The sequence below is a fragment of the Uranotaenia lowii genome, chromosome 2 (assembly GCF_029784155.1).
Source record: "Uranotaenia lowii strain MFRU-FL chromosome 2, ASM2978415v1, whole genome shotgun sequence".
Taxonomy (NCBI): domain Eukaryota; kingdom Metazoa; phylum Arthropoda; class Insecta; order Diptera; family Culicidae; genus Uranotaenia; species Uranotaenia lowii.
Window position 1 is genome coordinate 374,266,336 of NC_073692.1, and position 25,801 is coordinate 374,292,136.

Here is a 25,801-nt window from a genome sequence, read left to right on the forward strand (position 1 = left end):
GGATACCACCTCTTTATTCTTCATACCGTAAATTTTATTTAATTTCTGCTTATCCTTCATCTCATCTCTACATTCTTTCTCAACTCTATACTCAATGGAATCTTGAAATTTTTTTCTAAAATAAAAAAAATTATATCCCAAATATCTCTCATCTCAATTCTACATTCCATTCTCTGCAAAAGCTTTTCAGATCTTAACTTTTTTTTCTGCATATTCTTCATCCCATCCGAAAATGTTCTTCACGAAAGCCTTCCTTATTTTCAGCTTTTCCTGTAGCTTCTGTCTCTGTTTACCAGAGCCGGAATAATTCGATAGTATTCTTAGAAACAGCCTACCCAACCAGAAGGCTTATTCAAAACAAACAATTAGCAGCAGTAGCCTTCCCAAGTAACCAAAAGTTCCATAAAACAGGCTCTTAAAAGCTTACTCAGCCTTGTTTGAGGGCTGTATAGCATTCTATACAGCTTAAAATTTAAGTTCTTATCGATACTTTCAAGTTCCATATTCAAAGCTGAATAGAAGGCTACTCAGCCATGGCATAGTGCTTTGAATTAAAAAAAAAATTATAGAAAAAATGTTTGATCAAGTTTTTTCCACTCTCAAATCTAGGGCACTCAAATTTGTATTTCTTTATATTGCTTCAGTTTTTTTTTACAAATGTAATACTTACTTGAAAAATTTGCTTGTTATAAGATTTGAACCTGATCCTGCTAGATACGAACTGAACACGTTACCTTTATACCATAGCTGTTGCCTAGGTTGTTGTATTCAAAACATTATTTTAAAGTTAACTACGGGTTATTCTTTAAAAGTAGGCGGGATAAACATGTAAACAATCTGTTTAAAATATTATAAACAGAAGGCACGGTATAAGTATATAAGGTAGGCTACTAAGACGAGTAAACAACTCGTTTGAATAAAACTAGTGACGTCATTACTATCTGCCTATAGCGTACCAGGCAAAAAGTTTTGCGCGCGTAGGATAATGCTGCATACACCGAGGGTTACTAGATGGATAGTAATGACGACATTATCGGGAAGATATCACCTTATTATATTGTACACCGTGAACAGAAGGTATGAAAAGACGAAGTTTTATCACCCTTCAGAAGAAATAATCCTTCGTACAGATTTTGTACATTCGCTCATTCTGCATCGGCAATCATTCATGTGCTACGTAAGTTTTAAATTTGTTTCCGTGATATTTGATATTTTATGTAAAATATTTCTTTTAGGTTACGGCTTTAAAAAGCAAAAACCAACTTGAAACCAAGAACAAAAAACCCCAAAATTTATCATCCAGTATGTGGATAGTATTCAGTTCATTATTTTTTGGCAGTCCCTGGTGGAAATTCTCCTGTTGAATACAAAAAATTGATTACATTCAATCGGTTTCAAGAGTGTCCCTGTCCATCAATGCGATGATTTTAATGCTTCTGCTAGGAAAAGCTGCCCTTGGTTAGTGGATCTTCCGGGTGTTGGTAAAGCCGATTTCGCTGTTGCTGATGCTGCCATGAGATCTTCCCCCCTCGAAGAGAGAACAAAATATTGGAAACAGAAACTCGATGGCATAGGCATAAAATGTGAAAAGTTTCAATCAAATAAATAAATAAATAAATAAATCTTTTATTATACCTTGACAATCTGATCTCAAGGAATGGTAACCATAATATTTTAGTATTCTTCCCTATTGCTGAATCTCAAGAAAGATAAGGCTGTTACATACGAGTGTACTATGTAAAATAAATTTGGTACGAATATTGTAGCTTTATTTTGTCTTTTAATTAAAACTAAATCAATTGTTTTATTAAAACACGTGGACGATTTGATAGTCAAGTTTTATAAGATTTTTTCTGAATGAAAACCTCTTTTGAAAATTCAGATTTTCATCTTTTTATTCAAGCAAAGAATTGCGATATCATTATTAATCACATTCAGTTTTTTTAAATATATTGTCCTTATTATTCCTTATTTTTAAGCGACATTGTGAAATTTTATGAGATATAAATATTGTCAAACTTTTAAAATAATGTGAAATTTATATTTAAAATAATATTTAAAATTGATGTCATCTTTCCATTTTGACCAAATCAGTTGATTTATTTGTGGGTCAATTCGTTTTTCGTATATTGGTATCTCTGATATTCTGTTATTCATTGCATTGAAGTTCTTTCGAAGTTCTTCATAGAACCAAAAGGTTCGTAACAAGCTCTGCATGGAACCAAAAAGTTCTTAAGAAGTTCTTCATGGAACCAAAAAATTCGTAAGAAGTTCGTAACGAAGCACGATAGTCCAAATTGAATCTTGGATTTTTTAAGGTACTTGGAACGCACAAAAATGTTTTATGCTATTTGTATAGACTTTTTATGTTCATTCAGAAGTCCAATTCAAGCACTTTTTTTCATTTCTCTCGAGAACCTTTAACTCAGCCAAATGTGAACTTTTAATGTACAAGATTAAGTCTCTATGCGACGTTTGGTTACTTGGGCTTAAAAATCCAAATCAAAATAACAAATCAGAAGCAGCAGCTTTAAAAATCTGCGCTTCTTAAGCCAATCCTGTATTTTTTCCATCAGAAGTCCAAATCGAAACAATCAATCAGCAACAGCAGCCTTAAAAATCTGTACTTCCTTACCCAATTCCGGTTTTTTTTTCACCGGAAGGCCAAATCAAAGCAGACAATAAACAATAACAGCCTCAAAAATCTGCACTTCCTAAGCCGATTCCGTCTTTATCCACCGGTAGGCCAAATCAAACAATCAGCAGCAGCAGCTTTAAATATCTGCACTTCTAAAGCCAATTCCGTCTTATTCCATCGGAAGGCCAAATCAAAACAACAACAACACGGCAATTTAAAAATCGGTAACGAATTTTGAATGCGGCGAATGCGCCAACATAACTAATTCGAGAAAACCGCGTTTAAAGTTTGACAGCTCCATAAGCTCCTAGCAAAAATATTATTTTGTTTCCTTTATTTCTCAAAAACCAAATATCCTTCAGATAACTTTGTACAATCAAAATGTAGGTCTTCGAACGTACTTTTCACCCAGCTGATAACTCAGTTTGTTTACATTTGGCGCATTCACCCTATTCAAAATTTGCTACCGAAATATAATCGCGGCTTGAGACTTCTTATGGTTAAATATTAGAAAGTGGATTAAGTCCTGGAATTTCTGCATATCCTTCATCTCATCCCTACACCAGGGAATAAACATTATTGTAATAATTTATTGTAATTTATTGGGTAGTATTATTTTTTTTTATTTCCAGCGAAAGCTTAAAGCGAATATATTATTTTCTTCGCTTACAGATGATCCTAAACTAAGTTTGTCAGATTTTTTTCAACACGTACCCGGGCCGGGCAATCCGGGCTACTTTCATCTAAAAACCTGGCAAAATCCGGGCATTTGATTCCAAAATGTCAACCAAAAATCCGGGCAATATCCGGGCAAATTTGGTCCATATCCAGGAACTACTCAACACAAATCAAGGAAAAGAACATGAAAAATTTTTTTTTTCATGAGCAGTTTTTAAATCGTATCGCTTCTCATGTTTATTTTTATTAAACATGTTCAAAAAATTTCGTTTTAGACGCAAACCCGGATAAAACCGGGCAATCTGGCAACCTTATCCTAAACACTGTTATGTCCTCATTCGATAAACCCCAAGAAAAATGCGTCAAAAAATGTTTTTTTTTAAATGTTTTGCCATTTCAAGCAGTTTCGAATACCGTCAAACGGGGCATCCTGCAACAGCGGGGTTCGATGCAACATTTATATAACACTACATTAAATCTATTTTTAATTTAATGTATTGTAATAAAGTTATCTTTTAATGATCACAAAATGATGATGACATAATTTCTCACATCTTAAGCAAATTTTTTTAAGTTTTTTATTTTTATGTAAAATTTGAAAAATCGAGCAATAAATGTACAAATTATAACATTTTTTTATGCCGAAAAAAACTTTACCCAGTATGACGGATCGGCTTGATAATATTACCTACAAACTTTTTACTGGTTTCCTCATGTTATACCAACCTTGTTGGTGTAAAAATATTTTTCGAACAATCACCCAATTTTTTTAAATAAATATTTTTAAAATTCCGTTAGGTGTCTGGGGTTAAATGCAACAAAATGCAAATCAACGAAATACCTTGTAAATCTCGTTTCCATGTGTTGGAATATGAATGTTTTGCATCACGCGTTTGTAAACATTGGAATTTCATTCATCCAAACATTTATTTTAATGATTTCAGCTTTAAGAATTTTTCGTAGTATTATTTAACCCCTAAATGTATGCAGCATCTTCATTTTCAGAAAAAAATGTGAAAATTAGTTATTACAGACCCAAAAACTACTGCAATTGGTGTAGTCATGCTTAGTGATCTTTAAGGCATCGCTAATAAATTAAAAACTATAAATTTTCGTACATGTTCATAAGATTTTTCATTAAAAACAAAGTTTGTTGCAAGTTACCCCATTTTCTAAGGAGGGTGAAAATCGCATGTTTTTAGAAAATTAAAAATAACTGAAGAAACCAATAATTTTTCTAACTACGCCAATTTGATACCCCATCATCCTTAAAACTTTTGATGCATAAGAGGTAGGATTAATTGTGAACATAAGTTTTTTAGAAGCCATTGAAGTTGAAAATTGTTGCATGTTGCCCCAGTTGACGGTATATTGCCTTTTTTCTCAAAATATCGTTTAGCAAATGTGCAGACATGTCACATCACTATTTGCAGTGTATTCAAACAACAGCTTTAATGATTGAAATTTCAAGATTTTTTATGCTTCAGATAAATATATTTTTTTTGATTTCCATGTTACATTTTGTTTCTCGTTATCTGTTACATGAAATGCATTTGATTATCTTATATGCATTAAATGATCATCTTTTCAATTTACAGTTGATAACATTTATCAAAATGTAAACGCGTTTCGAAAAGTTCCAGAGATAAAAAATAAAAATTTGAACATTTAAAATATGCATCGAATTTTGAGGCAAAACAACTTAAAATCATATGTTTAATGAATCTACTTTAACAGGCATTGAAAACTCTAAATGTATGTAAAAAATTATAGAATTGTTCATTTTTTCCTTTAACTCACTTTTTAAAATTCAAACACGTGTTTTCAGAGTCTGTAAATGAATATTGGAAATTAAATTACTTGATTTCTTTTATTATTTTCTTTCTAAACTTTTGAATTCCTGAAGTAAAACGAATCTCTTCGGAATGAAATTATTCGCAATGAAAAACGATTTAAATTCGTGGTTTAACGATAATAAAATAAGAAATAAAACTTTATTTTTTATCATGTTATTATGTATTTTGTTTCTATTTCTTATCAATATTGAAAATCTGGTATATGTGATTTAAATTTTTTTAACGTTTATTAAATAATTCGATTTTATTGTGATGTTGAAAAAAAATTAAAATGAAAGTCAAAAGTTTTCTTCGCAGTTCGTAATCATTTTTCATGATTTGTAACATTTGAGTAAAAACCATTCTTTAGTAGTACATATTATAAAAAATTCATTAAATTATTTTTGTTTTCTTCTTAGTACTGATATTTGGTCGCTTCTTTGTTTTGGATCTTGGTTCATATTTTTTTTTAGACTAAAATTTTCATTTTCGAAACTTCTTATGTTTGAAAATGTTATCTTATTAAAACCTGTTACTGAATTCTGATACTGAGTGTTGGATCAAATTATGAGTTTTACTTTTACGAAGTACTGTCAAAGGGGGATCATTCAACTTCGGGGTTAGATGCAACATTTATATAACACCACACTGAATCAATTTTTAATTTAATGTCTTGTAATAAAGTTATCTTTTAATGATGACAAAATGATGATAAAATAGTTTCTCGCATCTAAAGTTAGTTTTTTTAATTTTTTTTTTTATTTTTATATAAAATTTGAAAAATCGAGTAATAAATGTACAAATTTTAACATTTTTCGATGCCGTAGAAAACTTTACCCAGTATGACGGATTGGCTTGATAATATTACCTACAAACTTTTAACTGGTTTCCTCATGCTATACCAACACTGTTATTGTAGAAATATTTTCCGAAAAATCACTCAATTTTTTTATATAAATATTTTTATAATTCAGTTAGCTGTCTGGGGAAAAATGCAACAAAATGCAAATCAAAGAAACACCTTGTAAATCTCGTTTCCATGTGCTGGAATATGAATGTTTTGCACCACGCGTTTGTAAACATTGAAATTTTATTCATCCAAACATTTACTTTTTATGATTTCAGCTTGTAGAATTTTGTGTAGTATTATTGAACTCCTAAATATATGCAGCATCCTTATTTTAAGAAAAAATGTGAAAATTAGTTTTGAAAGACCAAAAAATTACTGCAATTGGCGTTTTTATGAGTAATGGTCTTCAAGGCATTGCAAATATATTAAAAACTATAAATTTTCATACATGTTCATAAGATTTTTCATTAAAAACAAAGTTTGTTGCAAGTTACCTTATTTTCTAATGAGGGTGAAAATCGCATGTTTTTAGAAAATAAAAAATTACTAAAGAAACCAATAATTTTTCTAACTACGCCAGTTTGGTGTCCCATCATCCTTAAAACTTTTGATGCATAAGGAGTAGCTGTAGGGTTAACTGTGAACATAGGTTTTTTAGAAGCCATTGAAGTTGAAAATTGTTGCGCATGTTGCCCCAGTTGACGGTAACCTTTTTTAGATCCTAAATTCCAGTTTTCAAGCATCTAAGCATGAAAGTAAGAAAATGAATTTTTCACTCTTTTCACTCTTTTTACTCTTTTTTTTCAATGATGAAATGTTTTATGGAATCACAAAGATGATACCACTTTATTCTCGAAATTACTGAATACATTCTTAACATTTTATGAAAAATCTTTTGAATCGTGTTAAGGTTGCCTTATACTAATAAGGTTGGTGCAAATAAGACATTATCGTGGTGTTACCATAAATATGTAATGGAATATTTCATCTTTACCTGTAAAGTTTTTTTTGGAGCATGCCATAAGTTGTACAATTTAGGTAATATGACATTGTCTTATATGACCGTAAAACTTAAATCCGAGCTTTTATCAAGAAAATCTGCGCAATCTGGTAAGGTTTGGGTAGATCAGCTTAAAAACAGTTGAAGTAGCCTTGATTCTGAAGCAAAAATAACTACATAGTTAGGTACATATTTTTGGCAATTTTCTCCTTTCCGGATATTTGCGTTTTTTTATACCATAAGGAAGATTTACAATACATCCAAATATCCATTTTTCTGGTGCCATGTGAAGAATACAATACGTGAAAATGGGCGCCAAACTTCCTACGTAAAGATATAAGGGTAGGTATAAGTAAGCCTTGAATGCTTTTGGCGCCTTCCTAGTCTGGATGATTTGAATGAAAAAAAAAAAAAAATGGAAATTTGGTTCCATGACTTTTATTCGATACGAATAAAAACTAAAAATAATTATTAAATTTCACAAAAACATTTCCGAAATTATCTCTTCTTGCCTTATTCTTTGCGTGACGACGAACACAACAAAAAAAATGCATGCAATTCGGATAAACCCTGTGTTTGCGCAGACCATTACGGAAGAAAAGAAAAAAACAACTTGTCTTGGATTCGATTGGAATGGAAGAGACCATTTATTTCAATTTAGTCCATAATAACACTTTTTCCCGCGAAAAATGGTATCAATTTTACACAAAAAGAACTAACGAGCAACACTTATTACTACCATAAAAGACAAACGGTTAAAGGGGGCTAACTTGGTTTTCAGCTTAAGGCAGGTGTAGCCAAGATTTTCAACAGGCGGGCCAAATTTTAGTACTGAGACTTGCTTGCGGGCCACACAACAAATTTTTCTTTCGTATGAAATGCATTTTCACCAATTTCAGTGGGTTACCTAAAGTATTAATTTAGTCAATTTTTTTTTACAGGTTTTAATTTCTTCGACAATACTTCACACAGAGCGTTTCTGGAGATTTTAAACTTTCTGAGCAAATTCATCCCATAAGGATCACTCTGCAGAACGGGATTGTTCAAAACAAAATACCCTTCCTAAGCTTTTCGCTTTTTCGATGAAATTTCCTTACGCTCTACAATTATAATAATAAAAAAAAAATATAAAAAGAGTTGAAATTTACATAAATTTACCACTAATTTGGAGAGAAAATGAATTTTCTAACAAAAACAAAGCACATTAATTAGCTTTCAGCGTTTTAATGCCCAACACTGTCTATTAGTTTTTATACCATTGCACGTTAATTAAAAAAAACGTTACTAAAACTGAGAGATATCATTTAAATTTAATTTAAAAAATGATAATTTTTTCTGATGAAGTTAAGTGCAAATAAAGTGCAGAGTTTTAATATTTTTTAAATCAATTTTAACAAACTGAATATTTTTTGTTGATAAACAAAGTTTCGAAAATATAATTCGAACTACCAATACTAGAAGTTTTGTACCATTATAACTCTGATAATGATGTGATTACAATATAATGTGATAATTGTACTAACTAGGTTTCAATTATGTTGAGCTTCTGTTTGCCTTTTTTATTTGTTTCAATCGCAGCTGACAAATTAAATTTTGGACTACAAAGTCTAAAAATGGATTTTTTTTAATCTTGTGAGTGATATTGAAAAACGGTGAATTTTCAGGTCAAAATAAACATAAATAATTATTTGCTTTCTCTTCATCATTTAAGTTTAGTTTTAGTTATTCGAGTTCTTTCGTAATTTATGAGCTAACGTGACTCTAATATGATTCTAAGGCATAAAAGATCTTTAAAAGCTCTTGTTCGGGCGTGACCACTTGATTACAACACTGAACTTGCTAGCAGCTTAAACCAATCATTAAAATACATTTGCTGCTAGAAGCTGCTAATACAGCTGTCAAGAATTTGCATATTTTTACTCAATCTGTCCTCAATAAGATAGGCACAAATTTTGTAATTCTTTCAAATTTTTATAATTTCAGTGACTTTTGTAATTTTTGAAATTTAAGTATTTTTTTTTTTATCGTTGTAATTTTGTTATTTTGAAGTTTTTGTCATTTTTGAAATTTATTTTAATTTTTGTAATTTTTGTGAGTTATGAAATTTTTTGCAATTTTGGTAATTTTTGTAAATTTTGATATTTTGAAGTTTTTGAAATTTTTGAAATTTATTTTTATTTTTGTCATTTATGTAATTTTTGTCATTTTTGTCATTTTTGTCATTTTTGTCATTTTTGTCATTTTTGTCATTTTTGTCATTTTTGTCATTTTTGTCATTTTTGTCATTTTTGTCATTTTTGTCATTTTTGTCATTTTTGTCATTTTTGTCATTTTTGTCATTTTTGTCATTTTTGTCATTTTTGTCATTTTTGTTATTTTTGTCATTTCTGTCATTTTTGTCATTTTTGTCATTTTTGTCATTTTTGTCATTTTTGTCATTTTTGTCATTTTTGTCATTTTTGTCATTTTTGTCATTTTTGTCATTTTTGTCATTTTTGTCATTTTTGTCATTTTTGTCATTTTTGTCATTTTTGTCATTTTTGTCATTTTTGTCATTTTTGTCATTTTTGTCATTTTTGTCATTTTTGTCATTTTTGTCATTTTTGTCATTTTTGTCATTTTTGTCATTTTTGTCATTTTTGTCATTTTTGTCATTTTTGTCATTTTTGTCATTTTTGTCATTTTTGTCATTTTTGTCATTTTTGTCATTTTTGTCATTTTTGTCATTTTTGTCATTTTTGTCATTTTTGTCATTTTTGTCATTTTTGTCATTTTTGTCATTTTTGTCATTTTTGTCATTTTTGTCATTTTTGTCATTTTTGTCATTTTTGTCATTTTTGTCATTTTTGTCATTTTTGTCATTTTTGTCATTTTTGTCATTTTTGTCATTTTTGTCATTTTTGTCATTTTTGTCATTTTTGTCATTTTTGTCATTTTTGTCATTTTTGTCATTTTTGTCATTTTTGTCATATTTGTTATTTTTGTCATTTTTGTCATTTTTGACATTTTTGTCATTTTTGTCATTTTTGTCATTTTTGTCATTTTTGTCATTTTTGTCATTTTTGTCATATTTGTTATTTTTGTCATTTTTGTCATTTTTGACATTTTTGTCATTTTTGTCATTTTTGCAATCCGTGACGCAATTCTTATTTTCACCTAAATAAATAACATTTATTGTTTGATTGGTTCGATTTGATACGATATAAAGCTTAGTTCTTTTAGAAATGGGACACTTTCATTTGCTAATAGCTCGTTAACTAGTTATTGGATATTAAAAATTTTGACTGCATTTTGTTGCCTGTTATAAGAACTATTCGACCTATTTTTTTCAAAATTTAAAATTTACGCGTTTTTGAGATATGTGCGATGCAAGAGAAAAAGAAAAAAATAATTTTGCACAGTTTCCTTTGAAATTCGTCATTATCAAATTGATAGCTGACAAAACCGTTGATTATTCAAAGAATTACTGAGTTTTTTTGGTGGATAAGTATGCAAACACTTTCAATAATGTCCACAAAGTTCAAATCAAGCATTGGAGTGAAGCACATGATCGACAACAACGGTTAAGGGTCATCAAGGAAGTCAAGTCTCATACCAGCATTTTTTATTTTCAATAAACGAAAAACTAAGGGTAGATCGCTGATATGTCCAAAACAATTTTCTCCGATAAGCTGAAAGTGTTGCCTAGTGATGACTCATTGAAATCCAACCTCAAAAAATCATTTTTTGAAAGTTCCAAAGCTCTTAATCTGTTAAACCGGTACCAAAAAAAAAAAACGTTCAAAAAAGTGATCAAAAATATAATCAAACTTGTTCATTTCGAAACAACTGTTTCCACTAAAATGCTTCCAGTTTCTTTTAAAAAAGAAGTTTTGGACCGAAAAGTATCAGAAATTGAAGAAGGAGGGTGAAGCCACCTAAAATATAGATTTTACGAAGTATAAGTTGAAGAAACTGATCAATACCATGACTGAAAAAAGTGTGCGCCGGCCAATAGGAGATACCAAGAAAAAAGTAGAAATTTCTTTAACAAAAAACGGTAAATATTTTTTTTCAAATTTTTTCATGAAAGATCATAACATTACCTTCATTTTCTTCAGAGAAAGTATTTCGTTCAAACGAATGGTTTTTAAGATACAGGCATTCGTAACTGTCCCATTTCTAAAAGAACTAAGCTTTATGAATGTTGAGAGTATTTTCAAAAAGAATTAAGAGGTGAACCAGCCAAAGACTGAAAGTCTCTCTTATAAAGACAAAGTACCGGAACCATGTTGTCATTCTGTGTATTAAAAAGTTTCATACTCTTCCTACTTATTTTAAAAGTGACATAAGAATATCTGTCTACCAAAACTTACAAACAACGCTCTATAGCGGCATCAAAACAAACATCCAAAAAACCGTATTAACCGCAACGAACGTAAACAAATTAATACAAAGTTTATAGTTACCTAGATACGAAAACAAACAACATAAACACATTAGATAGAAAAAGAACCTACACTGGTTTCTAACCAGCGGCAACGGCATGTTACAACCAGTTAACGTGCACAAAAATGCAATAATAACGCGCGAATGCGCGCAAACTAATCAGCAGCCAAAGCTTGGCGCGTCCAAACCACAACAACTGACCTGAGCTGAAGAGAATGCCGCCACTACTCATAATCATCCCCCCAAAAACCAGCTAGGTATCAGTTTACCGCGCCTCGCGTTTGTGAGATTTTTGACGGCTAGCTTAGCCCATGCGCTAAGTCAATTCACTTACAAATGTTTAAAATGTGTACCATTCTTCTCCCACGTTATCCAACCAAAAGAGCCCGCCTAAAGACCTCAACTAAATACATACGGAGGGCAGCAGCAGCCACATCTCATTAACTCACTTTCGGACCCTCGAAGCGTAACAGCAAATCGACCACGTTATCCACCGCGTGCGTTTGTTGATGGTTTGCGAGCGTCTCAAACTGATGGGTGGCGAGCTTTAGGCGTATCAAAGAGGTACTGATTAGCACCGCGCGCGCGGTTATTTCTCTACGATGAAACCCTTTCAAAGCTGCACGCATAAGCGGGACGCCTCATAATCGACATTTCGGTGATGCACGCCAAGCCGCTCAAATTGGCAGCTTTGGGCGGCAGATGACCACCTAACTCCAGTCACGGGGTTCCATTATTGATATTCATGTTGAACGCGCGTTGGTCTAGTTCATAGGTCGGCAACCTGCGGCTCGCGAGCCGCATGCGGCTCTTTGGGTGTATAATTGCGGCTCTTTAGCTCAATGTGTGAAATACACGAAATTTTCAAGAGTAAACGGACGCAACATTAGTTTTCCGTCAATTCAGATAATATTTCCCAGGATAAAAAAAAACCAAAAAAACAACTACTATAGAACAAATTAACAGCATCTTGTCAATTTGTAACCAAGTTGAGATTTAGAAATCAGTTAATGTTCTTCATAAAAGTCTGATACAGCATTTGGAAGCCTGGAAAAAATTTTATTTGGTGGTACGGGAAGTTTTCCGTTGGATTTGTTTTCTTTGTGGTTCTGATTTAATCGGATAAATACCGATCATTTTTTTATCGTCAAATACAGTCCTCACTGTTGAGATTATGAAATAGAGTTTGTTTTTCTTGAATTGAATATTTTAAAACTAAATTTGCTTTACCACCGTTCTGCTTAAATATGAACATCAGATGATGATTTTAATAATGCTTAGAACTCTGATTACAATTGTTATGTGCATTAAAATTTCTTTCTTAAAACTTTTTTTTTCAGATATTGAGTTCCATCTCTTAATTTCTTTTTTAAATCCATGAAGCATTTCGTTCCAATTTTGAACATGAGTTCAAATGAACAAATTTTCAAGTTTGTTAAAAAATAATTTTTGCAAACCGGAAGCTGAGTGCTACATCTAATTTAAGAATTTCATATATAATATGAATGATTTTAAGGATTTATTCGAAGGAGCAACTATATTTAGTAAAGAAAAATTTTCTTCCAAAAACTTTAATATATTTTCTTACAAACAACTTTTACATTCTTTTTTGATTCTAAACTTCGTTTTTTATCATGTTTCTGCGATTATTTTGAAAACGTCATGAATGTTTTAAAAGTTGATTTTGATTTCTAAGTTTTTATCAGAATTTTGGTTTTGATTTGTTCTATGAAGTGATGATCAAAATACCGCCAAAAAGCTAAAATTTGAGTTTAAAAAATGTTGAAAAATGAAATACAGCGAAGCAAAAACAAAGGAAGATCCGAGATAGCTTTTAAAAATTTAATTGTACCCCAGAATATTTCTACAATCATCGGATGACGATTCCAAAAATCCAAGATACGCTAAAATACAGCAAATCTGTCAAGAAATAAAAATATGTTTTTTTGACTGTTTGAAATATTTCAAATTCTTTTTTTTGGAAATATTGAAAAATTAAAATAAATTATTCACACAACGAATCTTATATCATTAAAATCGGTTGACATTTTCGAGCAGGGAACCGCTAACAAATTACTTTAATGTTTACATTCGCAAGCGTAAACTGAGAAATCATTCATCAAATTAAAATATTTGTTCGAAAAATCAAATAGATAAAATTTTTATGAAAGTTTAATGGCATTGCGGTGAACTTGATACTACGAAAATTCTTGATAGAAGAATTAAAGATTGAAATTAAATGACGGATAGACAAAGCAGATGCTTAATAGAAGAAAATTGAAAGATGTTGAAAATGAGCCAAGAGCATATTTTATGGAAAGCTTCAAAGGTGCGTTCTATAAAATATGCTCTTGGCTCATTTTCAACATCTTTCAATTTTCTTCTATTAAGCATCTGCTTTGTCTATCCGTCATTTAATTTCAATCTTTAAGTCTTCTATCAAGAATTTTCGTAGTATCAAGTTCACCGCAATGCCATTAAACTTTCATAAAAATAATAATCAACGGTGACTATTCGTTAAAAAGAATAGATAAAATTGTTTAAAAATTTAAAATATGAATTTGTGATGAGAATTCATAGAAACTTTGACAGAAGGATCAATCAAAATCCATGATATATTTGAGACTCAAAGGTTTAGACATTATTTTTAAGATTTGCTTGTAATAAAAATAATTTATAACCGTATATTATGAGACCACATCTCGCGACCGATCGTTAAATTTTGTTAAATTTTGACTAATTATTTCAACCCTTAAAATGATCATTTTTGAATTAAAATTTTTTGGTTTAGGTATTTATTATAAAACCAAAAATATATTTGAATATTTATCTTTTTAAAATGATAGTTTTATGTGCATAACAAATAAATGAACCTCAATGGCTTTCAACGGATGTGCAAAACCAAAAAATTTTTAGGCTTTTTCGTAGAATTTGAAGAAAAAAATAATACTGTCAAACCCTATTTAGATTTTTTTATATTGATTAACCTCTTTTAGTATGCATTTTTATGATATGAAATTGTCAATGCTTCTTCTCAATATTTCAACAGAATACATCGAAAGTCTATCTTTTTAATCTAGGAATAGGTGTTGGAAAAGAATTGTAGATAAGTTTCGAATGATAACTTATATCAGGTCACAATGGCAAATCGCCAAAATTTCAACGTTACTAAGTTGTACTCGTTTTGAAAATGTATTATTCAGAAGAAAGAAAATCGCTTCCGTTTGCCAACAAAACAACTAAAATCAGTGGCGATATGAAAAAGAATAATAAAACTGAGTTCACATCAGAATGCAATGTATCTTAGCGATCACTTTTTTTTGTAGTAAGGATAAACTGAATTGCGGCTCTTTTAAACTTGGAAATTTCCTTAATTTGCAATTTTTGGCTCTTCTGTCTCAAAAGGTTGCCGACCGCTGGTCTAGTTTATTTTTCGAAGTTCAATCAACCCAACATCAGGTGGTTTGCGGCGCGAAACCATTTTGCATGCCGATGGGCATGAGGGAAAAGATATGTTATTATACGTTATGATAACACTCGAAAGGTAATAGTAGTGTTGTGTATGTTGTTAACGTTTGCTACCGGTTGTTTTCGTCTTTGTTGCGGGAAGTTGAACTTGAAATCGAATCGTCTGTTTATCAATAATGGGGGCTCGCTCGGGGTTGTTGCTGCTGATTAGTTTTCCCTCTATTCTCACGCTATCTACCTACATTTACTCAGCCGATATCATCCACACTCAATTGAAACTCAAAGATATCAGTGCAGATAGTCAGATTAGTCAAAACTCGTTAATGACTTGTGTTAAGTAGAGATACAAATGTTTGAATTATCATACATGATACGGGCCACGCGTATGATGATGTAAAGTCTAACTGGCTCCGATTTGCTCGATGTAATTCGTCCGTTCGTTTGACTTTTTCGAACCAAAAAACCCCACTCAACTATTTCTCGCCAGAGAAGCTCCATCAAACTATGGAGTAATCTAAATTCTTTTGACAAATTTTCGACATTTTTTTCAACCCAAGTTTCGTTTACGAAAAAAAGGAAGTCTGATTTCGGAAAAGAATCCACCCAGCAATCGATGAGTAATCGAGAAGTCAATGTTTAAAGAAGAATTGTTCACACGCTCTTCGAGAAGAAGTGAACACAGCACTACCGTGACGCTCCGATGAACTTTGGGGTGCTGATAGAAAATTTACGGTTCTCTACTTATACTGCTGCTGGATTATCGGAACGAACGAAGGACGTACAGCTCGCCGCCCGGACGCGCAATTGGTCATAAGTTATTGTCGGAATTGTGACCACGTTTTGAAGTGAAGCATAACACGAGAGCTTATTGGTGTTATTCTGATTAACTCTAACGAGCAAACTTAGGAGCGCTACAGAAAATCCAATATAATACAACTAAAACTGACTCTATTTAAAGTAATGAATTCATCTGAAAATTTAGATTTTGTGAAATTTAAATCTAGTTCCGAGGCTTCATAGTTCGAAGCAATGCTTAGAATGTAGAAGTAGCTTTCACATTATCAACTGAACTGAAATGATCAGCCCATTTTTCTTCCCGGTTGCCATTTGCGGTACATGATTCGGGACACGTTCTGAACAATCACCGCAGGAAGCTTGTACAGAATTGCACGTGTTCTAGCGACGTTTCCTTGATTGGATTCTCTATTCACTTTTACTTGAAGCATATTTGTCACCAATGTCACCATTTCACCATAGACACGGGCATTTATATTAGAACACATACCAAGCAACACAAATGAAGCCGAAAAGAATTAGCAAGTTTTATTATTATTTTATTATGGCATTTTATACGCCGCTAGTTCTATAACTGTTTTATTATAGTCATGATTAATGCTTAGATTCTTGATTCAACCATTTGTTTTAAGGTAGTTCTGAAAACTCTCATAAAGTTTTTACTAAATATACTGTTTGAGTTGTTTAGAAAGAGTTCTGAATGCTATATTAAAACTCCAATAAAATATAAACTTAAAAGATTGCTTCAAGCTTTTTATTGCATGTTTTAACAAGGCACACAGTGCTTGATTCAAAAACAGTAATAAAATTAGGTCCTGTTTTGACATCTTGATCGAGAACTGTCCATCAAGATGTCAAAACAGGACACGCTCAGGCTGAATTGCACATATTTGAATTGGAATTCCCATTTTTACACATTTTTTATATTTAAGTCATGTGTGTTGTTTTTTAATTAAATAAAAATATATATAAAATTTTTTGAAATCCTTTAAATAATCGGAAATGGTATGAATATATATCTCTACAGAAGGGGTGAGCCACCTTTTGAAGCAACGGGCCACTTTTAATTTAAAATCCATGCGGCGAGCCGCATTAAAACAAAATTTATTTTCAAAAAGTTTTTTCACAATTTATTTAAGTTTGGTCTTAGACCCATTTTTTCTAAAAACGGTGTTTTTTTTTTTAAATTTTTAATTCCGTATTAAATCATTGCCTTGAAATGATGAGCAAAGCTTGAACATAATAAAAAATTCATTATTTCACTGATTTTGAATCAGATTTGTCAATGTAACAGCTTACATTTTTGATTCTAGGAACTTTTAACAGATTTCATGAATTTTATTAATTTAATTTAGGCACGTCTGGGACAGGCTTTCTAAGGCTGAATCACGAAAATTTTATGACTTTGGTAGTATGGATTGCTAATTTCAAGTAAATGACTCAATTTTATCAATGTTTGGCATGTTTTGCCTATGAAATTTCTGAAAATATCATCACACATCACAAATACTTATTGACTCAATGATAAGTTGACCAAAGACCGCGAGTAATTTTAATCCTGACAAAAAAGTTATAAAAGTTTCTTTTTGGTTTTATTCCAAACCTGAAAAAACAGGAATTTTGACGAAATTAAAAAAAAATTAATTGAATCTTTGATATTTTTAAAACCGTAAGTCAAATAATTTCGTAGTCTTGATAAAAGTTATTGAATGAACTGAAATCTTTAATATCCAATATTCAATAACTTTTCTAAAGATGTCATCTTATATTTTGGAATTTCTATAAACTATAAAATTCAATTTTTTAAAAGCGTGGTATCTCTGATACAAGAATACTTGGCAATATCTGGGTCATTGATTAAATGAAGGGTATCAAATTCATTGAAAATCAGCTTTTAGATTTTTAGGCAGGTTTATTGGTTTATCAGATATGAAAGATCGATTTTTCCTAAAACTGATCAATTTAAAATTTTCTACACGCAATGTCACCGAAACTAGAAGTGAAAGACGAAACCTGTGAAATGTTTTGAATTCAGGAGACCAAAATCTTACAAAATCAATTATTGAAACATAAGCATCAAAAATGCTGTTCCCCCGTGTAATTGTTACAAACTTTTTAAGTTGAATCACAAAATTACAGATATTGTATTGGCCGAGAAATCAGAATTTCGCTGAGTCATGTCGATAAGAAATCTATAATCTTTCACCCAGTCTTTATTATATAACACTAGCTGATCCCGTACGGACTTCGTTTCGCAAGCAATCATAAAAATGTGATAAAATAAGATGATGTTTTCCAAACTAAGTAAAATATTCTCTACACTGAACAAAAAGTACCTTTTCTAAACAGTATTTTTATTGAAAAGTTGGAAAACCTTCTCCCAAACTCATCGATCCTGTGCATGAAATTTTAACTGAAAATTTCACAATACGGATCAATTCGTCTCACCTGAAAAAAACCCTCTTGTATTATTTTCTACATCCATATAATCGCCCGTATCTTTAAACCACAAGTTAATATGGACGACCCCTTTTGCAGACCCTTTACACCAATATTACCGACCCCTGCCACTTTTGCTGACCCCTGCCCCGAAATAGGATAATTGGGATCAATTGTTTGTAATTAAATCTCCCGTGTGCTAGTTTTCATCTCCATCCGGTGGATAATAACGTGAGTATTATAAAAAAAAACAGGTAATTTGGACGACCTTTTTGGCCGACTCCTTTTACAAAATTTGATACCTGAAATCGGATGCCCGACTTTTAAAACCCACGTGCGTGAATTTTCATTGCAACGCCATGTTAAATAACGTCAATAGTGAACAGGTGATATGGACGACCCCTTTCTCCGATCCCTTACACCAAATTTGATACCTGAAATCAATTATTCATCCCTGAAAACTTTGGTGTGCCAATTTTCATCTTGATCCAAAGTATAATTACGTCAATATCGTAAAACAGTAAACAGGTAATATGGACGACCCCTTTTTCCGACTCTTTACTCAAAATTGGATGCTTGGAATGAATTGCTCACTCTTTAAAACTCCCGTGTCCCAATTTTCATCTCAATCCGATGCATAATAACGTCAATATCGCGGAAAAAACAGTTAATATGGACGACCCCTTCGGCCGACCCCTGACCAAAACTTGGATAATTGGAATCATTTGTTTGTCCTTAATAACTCCTTTGTACAAATTTACATTACAATCCGATGTATAATAACGTAAATATCACAAAACTATTGAAAAGTAATATGGACGACTTCTTTGCCGGACCCTTTTACTAAATTCGTTACCAAAACTCGATTGCCCGTCCCTCAAAACTCTCGTGTACAAATTTTCATCTGAATCCGATGCATAATAACGTCAATATTGCAAAAACAGTGAATGGTTTATATGGACGACCCCTTTGGCTGGCCTCTGACTTCGCATTTAATACCTGGAATCGATTGCTCGTCACTCAAAATTCCTATGTGCAAATTTTCATCTCAATATGATGTATAATAATTCCAATATCGCAAAAATATTAAACAGTTGATATGGAAGACCCCTTTTGCCGACTCCTGACCCAAGTATGAATACCTGAAACCAATTGGTCATCTCTCAAAACTCTCATGTGCAAATTTTCATCTCAATCCCACGAAAAATAACGTCAATATCGCGAAAACAATATTTGTCTTCTATGGACGACCCCCTTCAGAAGGGGTCATCCGAAAATCTGAAAACATTTTCATCTTTCCTGGTCCTAATGAGCATCCATGCCAAATTTCAGACCTCTAGCTCTTAAGACGGCTGAGTCTATAGAGGACAAACAAACAAACAAACTAACCCACAGAAATTGCTTTTTATATAGGGTAGAAGCACTAGTTATTGAACAGGTACCAGATATTGAACACTAGTAAAACATTTACCGATTAAAACAATAATATACAGTAAAAAAATGAATCAAAATTCGTTGTGCCACTATTGAAGCATTTTCTACCTATGTTCAAATTTTTTTAAAGATTCTCGGACTCTTAAAGTCACAATCCCCGAAACTTTAATATGTGTTCAAAATTCGGCTTGGTTTTTCGACTAGATGAAGAAAACAGCCTATTTTTGATTGGGGGAAAAATTTGATAAAAGACAAATAAACGTCTAAGATAATGATATGAGTGTTTTCAACATATTCTTTTTGAATGATTTCTGGAAGAGCGGCAGCCTTTATTATCCTTATGTTCTTAAAATTTAACAAATTAAAGTGTTCAAGCATTGGATCACAGAAAACGCCAATGTTTCAATTATTGAACGTTCAATCTTGCAGCATCCTATTCGTTTCGTAAAGAAATGCATGTACCAGTTATTGAACAAACATCGATTGGTGTTTGGAAATATAAACGAACTGTTTCTTGGTTGCTAGCTCAACCAAAATCGCTCCTGCAAGCAAGGTTGCCGAAAAAAAATCTGTGTTTTTGACAAAAAAAATTCTTGAATTCGGTGATTTCAACCTAAAATTCTGTGACGGTTTTCTGTGACTCTTTTTCTAAGAATTTCATAGGAAAAACCCGTCAAACATCAACTAAATTGGAAATTTCTTACAGCTTTAATTGAAAAAAAAATCAGTTTACATTACCTTGTTTTCATATTTTCTTGAATTATAGTCAGAAATAAAAAGTTGAAAACGACAAAATATTGTCCGAGCCGTTCCAAATAAACGAGATTATAAACGACAAAATAAATAATAATTTTGAAAATCTGCACAAAATTTAGAAAATCTGTGAATTCTGTGAAAATTTTAAAAATTCTATGATCTGTGACACAGATTCTGTGACGAAATTTTGCTCAAAATTCTGTGAAAATACAGATTTTTCTGTGATTTCGGCAACCTTGCCTGCAAGGCATACTATCAAGCGAAATACCCCTAAATATATGCAATGATATTCAATGTTTACGTGATCAATAATTAGAACATTGCCTGTTCAATATTTGAATCATTGTGTTTAATCATTGGGACAAAAGTTATTTTGACTAAAAAGGCTTAAATAATAATTTCAAAACATATTTCCGCGAAAAAAATATATCGATTTGAAGCAGAGAAATAAGCTTAAGCTACGCTATCGAAATTTTATCAGAAAAACCTTTAGTTATTGTTTATTGCCAACAAATGTGTTGAATTTAAAAGATGGTGTTCAATATATAGTGTTCTTACCCTATATAGATTCCTGTGATTAATCAAGAAGAAAAATATTTCACTCCATCATACAATTTTAACTTTGCGTGAAACTAAAAATAATGACTTAACTAACTCCTAAATTACCTTTTTCCTATAAATAATATTGCATCTATGCCTTTGAAAGAACTCAATAAAAAGCATAAATTCTACAAAAAAGTCAATAATCTGGATGATTATGGGACAAATGCAACTGCAATCAAGTGACGTCCATATCAAGATAGATTTTTTTTTTATTTGTTTAGTAGGGACTGCTACTTTATGATAATAAAACTATCGTAGAACAAAAATCGTGAAATAAAATAAATTTGAGATAAGCTTCGCGGGCCGCACAAATGTGTCTTGCGGGCCCATCCCTGCTCTACAGTATGAAATCCAAAATGGCGGCTTCCGCTCAACTTGAAAGTGCTGTATATGACTAAAAATCGCATGAAATCTCCAGAATATGAGTATAAGTTGAAAGGGCTCAACAAGTAGAAGTCGAATTTCGCTTTCTGACGCCATCTTGAAATCCAAGGCGGCGGCTTTCGCTTAGCTTCAAAATGCTGTAAATCACTGAAATTCGTATGAAACATCCACAATATGGGTATTGAATTAAAAGAGATAAACGAGTAGAACTCGAATTTTGTTGTCTGACTCCACCTTGAAATCCCAGATGGCTGCTTTTCCTTAACTTTAAAATGCGGTTAAGCACTGAAAATACCCATATTATGGGATTTTAAGTAATTTTTACAATTTTTACAACATTTAAAAGTAAAGCGGAAGCCGCCATCTTCGATTTCAAGATGGCGTCAGACAACGAAATTCGACTTCAACTCATATGGTTTCATTCCAACGGTCAATCACAACCAATTTATTTATATCATTTAAAAAGTCTGTCCTCATTTACTTTAACTGTCCCATTTCTAAATAACTACGCTTTATTAATGATTAACAAATCAGAAATGAAAGGAATTCATCCTATGCGTGTATTTAATTGGTTGGCTTGCGAGAGAAATGTCAAATTTTAGCTATTTGTATGGCTCTCAAAAAACCATTATAAAACTATTTAAATGGCTATTGGTTGCAAAAATGAAGAGCACAAAATGACGCCATGTTGATGGATTCACAATGTCAAGTATTTGAAAATATTTTTTAGGCCTATTTTAAATCAATTCCATTATGTTAGCGTCGTCATTATGTCATATATTACAATTATATTTAATAAAAAATTTTTTCGCGAAATATTTTTAATTTTTTTCCATAAAAATTAATATTTCAGTAAAACTTCATTTGGGACTTTTGACATACCTCAGTTGGCAAATCAGTTGCTTCCTGAGCCGATGTCCGTGAATTCGAGCATCGAACACAGTTTTTCAATAACTGTCCACCAACTTCAACGTTGATATAAAGTCGTGAATGTCATCAAGATGGAAAAACTTACAGCCGTTATAGTCATATAGTCGAAACAAAAAATGTAAAACTGTCTTATTCTAAAGATTTGACGAGGCGCATTTATTTTAAGATACTATTTATTTTATAGACTTTTTACCTAAAATCATGACTGGCAGTAAAAAAGATGCTCATTATATGGTTAAAACATCGCATTATTCTTAATAATTTTACCAGATTGCCTTTTAAATGATTGATAAATGCTTTGGTGACTATAATTTTACAGCAGAATGATTTGATCGAAGGTTGAAAAATTGATCAGTTTTTAGCTTTATTAGACTTTTGGTGATGTAAAGAATGCGCCTTAGCTTTTTATGAAGATTAATGCTGTAGTACTAACGATGCTGTGCTGACCATAATAAAGCTAAAATTGTTACTTAGGATGTCTGTATGTCTTGTCTCATCAAATATATTCATAAATAATTTTTTTTTCTATAGAAATTTAACAACTAAGTGTCATCAGCTCTTGTATTTGACCATAGGAAATTCGAAAAAAATAAATTTTAATTTTTATGCCAAATGAGTTAAAAATGCATAGAACATTGAGATATGGTGTTATCTCGAAAACAAATTTCAAGTCAGAAATCGACTTTCTCGACCGGGCAATTTTTGAAAGTCCCAGAAAGTCGTGTTTTGACCAAATTTTTTTTTATCGAGATAACTCCTGATCTTGACGATTCATGCATTCTCAAATAATTTTGCATCAAAATTAAAATTTTGGTTTTCCCGACTCTTTCGATATTTGATGTCCTAGAAACCCCAGAAACAAGGGGGGTACATAGAAGGTGATACGATCTCTCAAATTTCAGAATCAGCCATGTGGATTGCTTCGTTGCGTTTGTTTACATTTAATCCATGGAACAGTTGAGACCTGAGCATGCCTTCTCGTTTTAGCACACTGCTAATTTGTAAACAAAGATAACGAGCATCACCCCCACTTCATCGCCCTCTCCACGCCTACTTACTTTAGAAGTCAGAGAACCTAGTAATTGAATGACCTTGCCCAGAAAGTCGATTTTTAATCAAAAATTTTGTTCGAGATATATTGCGATTTTCTTCTTGCACTAGAGTTTGCACACAAAAATTCCGTCAGTCTCGAATTGCGTTCAACGATTTCGCCGTATTTCTCTCACCTTCATATTCGTTCGCCTCTTGAATTCATTTCTAGGCAATCTGGGTAACCATTGGTAAAATCAGTACAATATCAATTCAAAACAAAATGCCAGGATGAAGTTTAAAAATTTCACTCCGAAAAAAAGCAAAACGGGTAATTTCTAAGCATTAAATGTTCAGTAGGTATCAATAAATTAAACTATGGATCCACTATTTTTGCAATATTCTTGCATTTCAGGATAAATGCGAGTAATGAGGGACTTCATCCGATGCCTGAATTTGCGTTAGCCGAAAATGTTATCCGGAGACTATCAACTTCCGGACAAAATAGAGTAGTCTCAGCATCCTTTACTGGGACTTGGTTTCGTCCTACGGCTGAGTTAAAGAAATTGCTTCCATTGAAACTAGAAACCAACCGTTTTGATATTACAGTTAAAAGTAGATTTATTCAGGTAACAACAAAATCCCGCCATCAGAGCTCGCAGATAGTGTTGACCGGTGCTGGAAGTGATTTTTATGAATAAATAAGTTTAATAAAAAACTACATTTGAAATTTTCTGAACATTTATTTTACGTTTCTGAAATGCTTGATCATCTGAACATGGCTTAAGAATTGAAATTTTATGAACCTATTCGTTTTTAAGTAAAGTTGGCTTAAAATTGATCAAGGAATGCATTGCAAATACATACGTGGTGTTTGTTTGGACTATTAATTTGGTCGTTGTTGGTAAATCGTCGCTGGTTCTACCAACACAAAAACATAAGAATCCAACTGCATTTACATTAATTATGATAAATGAACCTCAAATGTGCTAAAACCTGGTTGCTCACCGCTCCTACTGTAATTCGAATGTTTTTTAACGAGATCTGATATGATTACAAAAACATATCTTGCAGTCTAGTGCGGATACAGCTTGACATCACGGACAAAATTTCATGAAGCTTACTTCGGCACATGACAAATTTGTCACCTATCATAGTGTAAACAAATAATTCAAGAACGTACAGAACAAGGTGTGAAAAAAATTTATGTAAATTTTTGACCGATCGAAAAATGTGCAGGCGAATCTAGTTATTCAAGAAAATTACAATACCTAATTTCCACGTTTTCTGTTGTTGCAACAACAACATGGTGATCTATGGATCGCTCTTCCCCCATCAACCAGCACATAAGGTCACTTGGGTATCCCGAGATGGCCGAATAGAAAATCAAATTGACCACATCTGCATCAGCCGAAAATGGAGAAGGAGCCTTCCTGATGTCCGCAACAAACGAAGCGCAGATATTGCATCTGACCATCACTTCGTCCTTGGTCCAAAAAGGTTAAACAGCTTGAATCCCGAGCCTCGGAACTGCCGGCAGACGGAACAGTTGAAGGACAGTGGTTTGGAATCAAGAATTTATCACGAAGAGCCATGGTAAAGATTGTGTAAAGTTGTCTCGGTACGATATGCGGAGCTGGAAAAGGCAGTTATACGAGCCTGTAGACGAGACAAGAGAGACTGGACAAACCCCCTAGCCAAAGAAAGAGAAAGAGCCGCCGCCAATGGCTAATGCAAGAATGCTGCTAAAAGACCGAGCAGGTCAGTTAATGACCGATCGAACAGATCAGCTCAAACAATGGACTGAGCACTTCGAACAACTCATGTGAGTCACGAAAAGCGATGACCGAAAGAACCCGTAACTCGAAGCGCCAACAGTAAGTCGCATTAATGGCGTCAACTCGGAAGCGCCCTCGCTGGCTTAAATAGAAACGGCAATAAAAGACATGAAATCTAACAAAGCGCCTGGGATCGATTGCATCCCTGCTGAAATTCAGAATGCCGACCCTGCCTTGTTAGCACAAATGTTGCACCGTCTTTTTGCTGACATCTGGGATACTGCATATTCCCGACCGAGTGGATGCAAGGTATCCTCGTAAAATTCCGGAGAAAGGAGACCTGACTGAGTGCGGTTACTGGCGAGGCATAACGTTGATCTGTACAACCCTCAAAGTACTCTGCAAAGTGATCCTGAACAAGATCCAGTAAAAAATCGACGCTACCCTACGACGGCAACAAGCTGCATTCCGATCTGGATGATCATGTGTGGACCACATCACAACGTTACTAATAATACTGGAACAAATCACGAATCATTTTCGTGCAAGGTCTTGTTTCTTGTCCGATCGAATCCCGGTTACTGCTGGAGTGAGACAGGGATGTATTTTATCATCGCTGCCTTTTCTCATCGTAATGGATGAGATCTCGGCTGGATCGATTGACTGTAGACCAAACCGAGGATTGCCGTGGAATAATTCGACAATGGAGCTATTGAACGACCTTGACCCGGCTGACGATATTGTTTTGCTCTCCCA

General features: G+C 32.5%; 1 protein-coding gene across 3 annotated transcripts in view; it reads right to left on the reverse strand.

The window, feature by feature from the left end:
- Positions 1 to 25,801, reverse strand: part of LOC129745613 (cationic amino acid transporter 2) — a 75,257-nt gene that overhangs the window by 36,958 nt on the left and 12,498 nt on the right. The gene's annotated exons all lie outside the window — the stretch shown is intronic.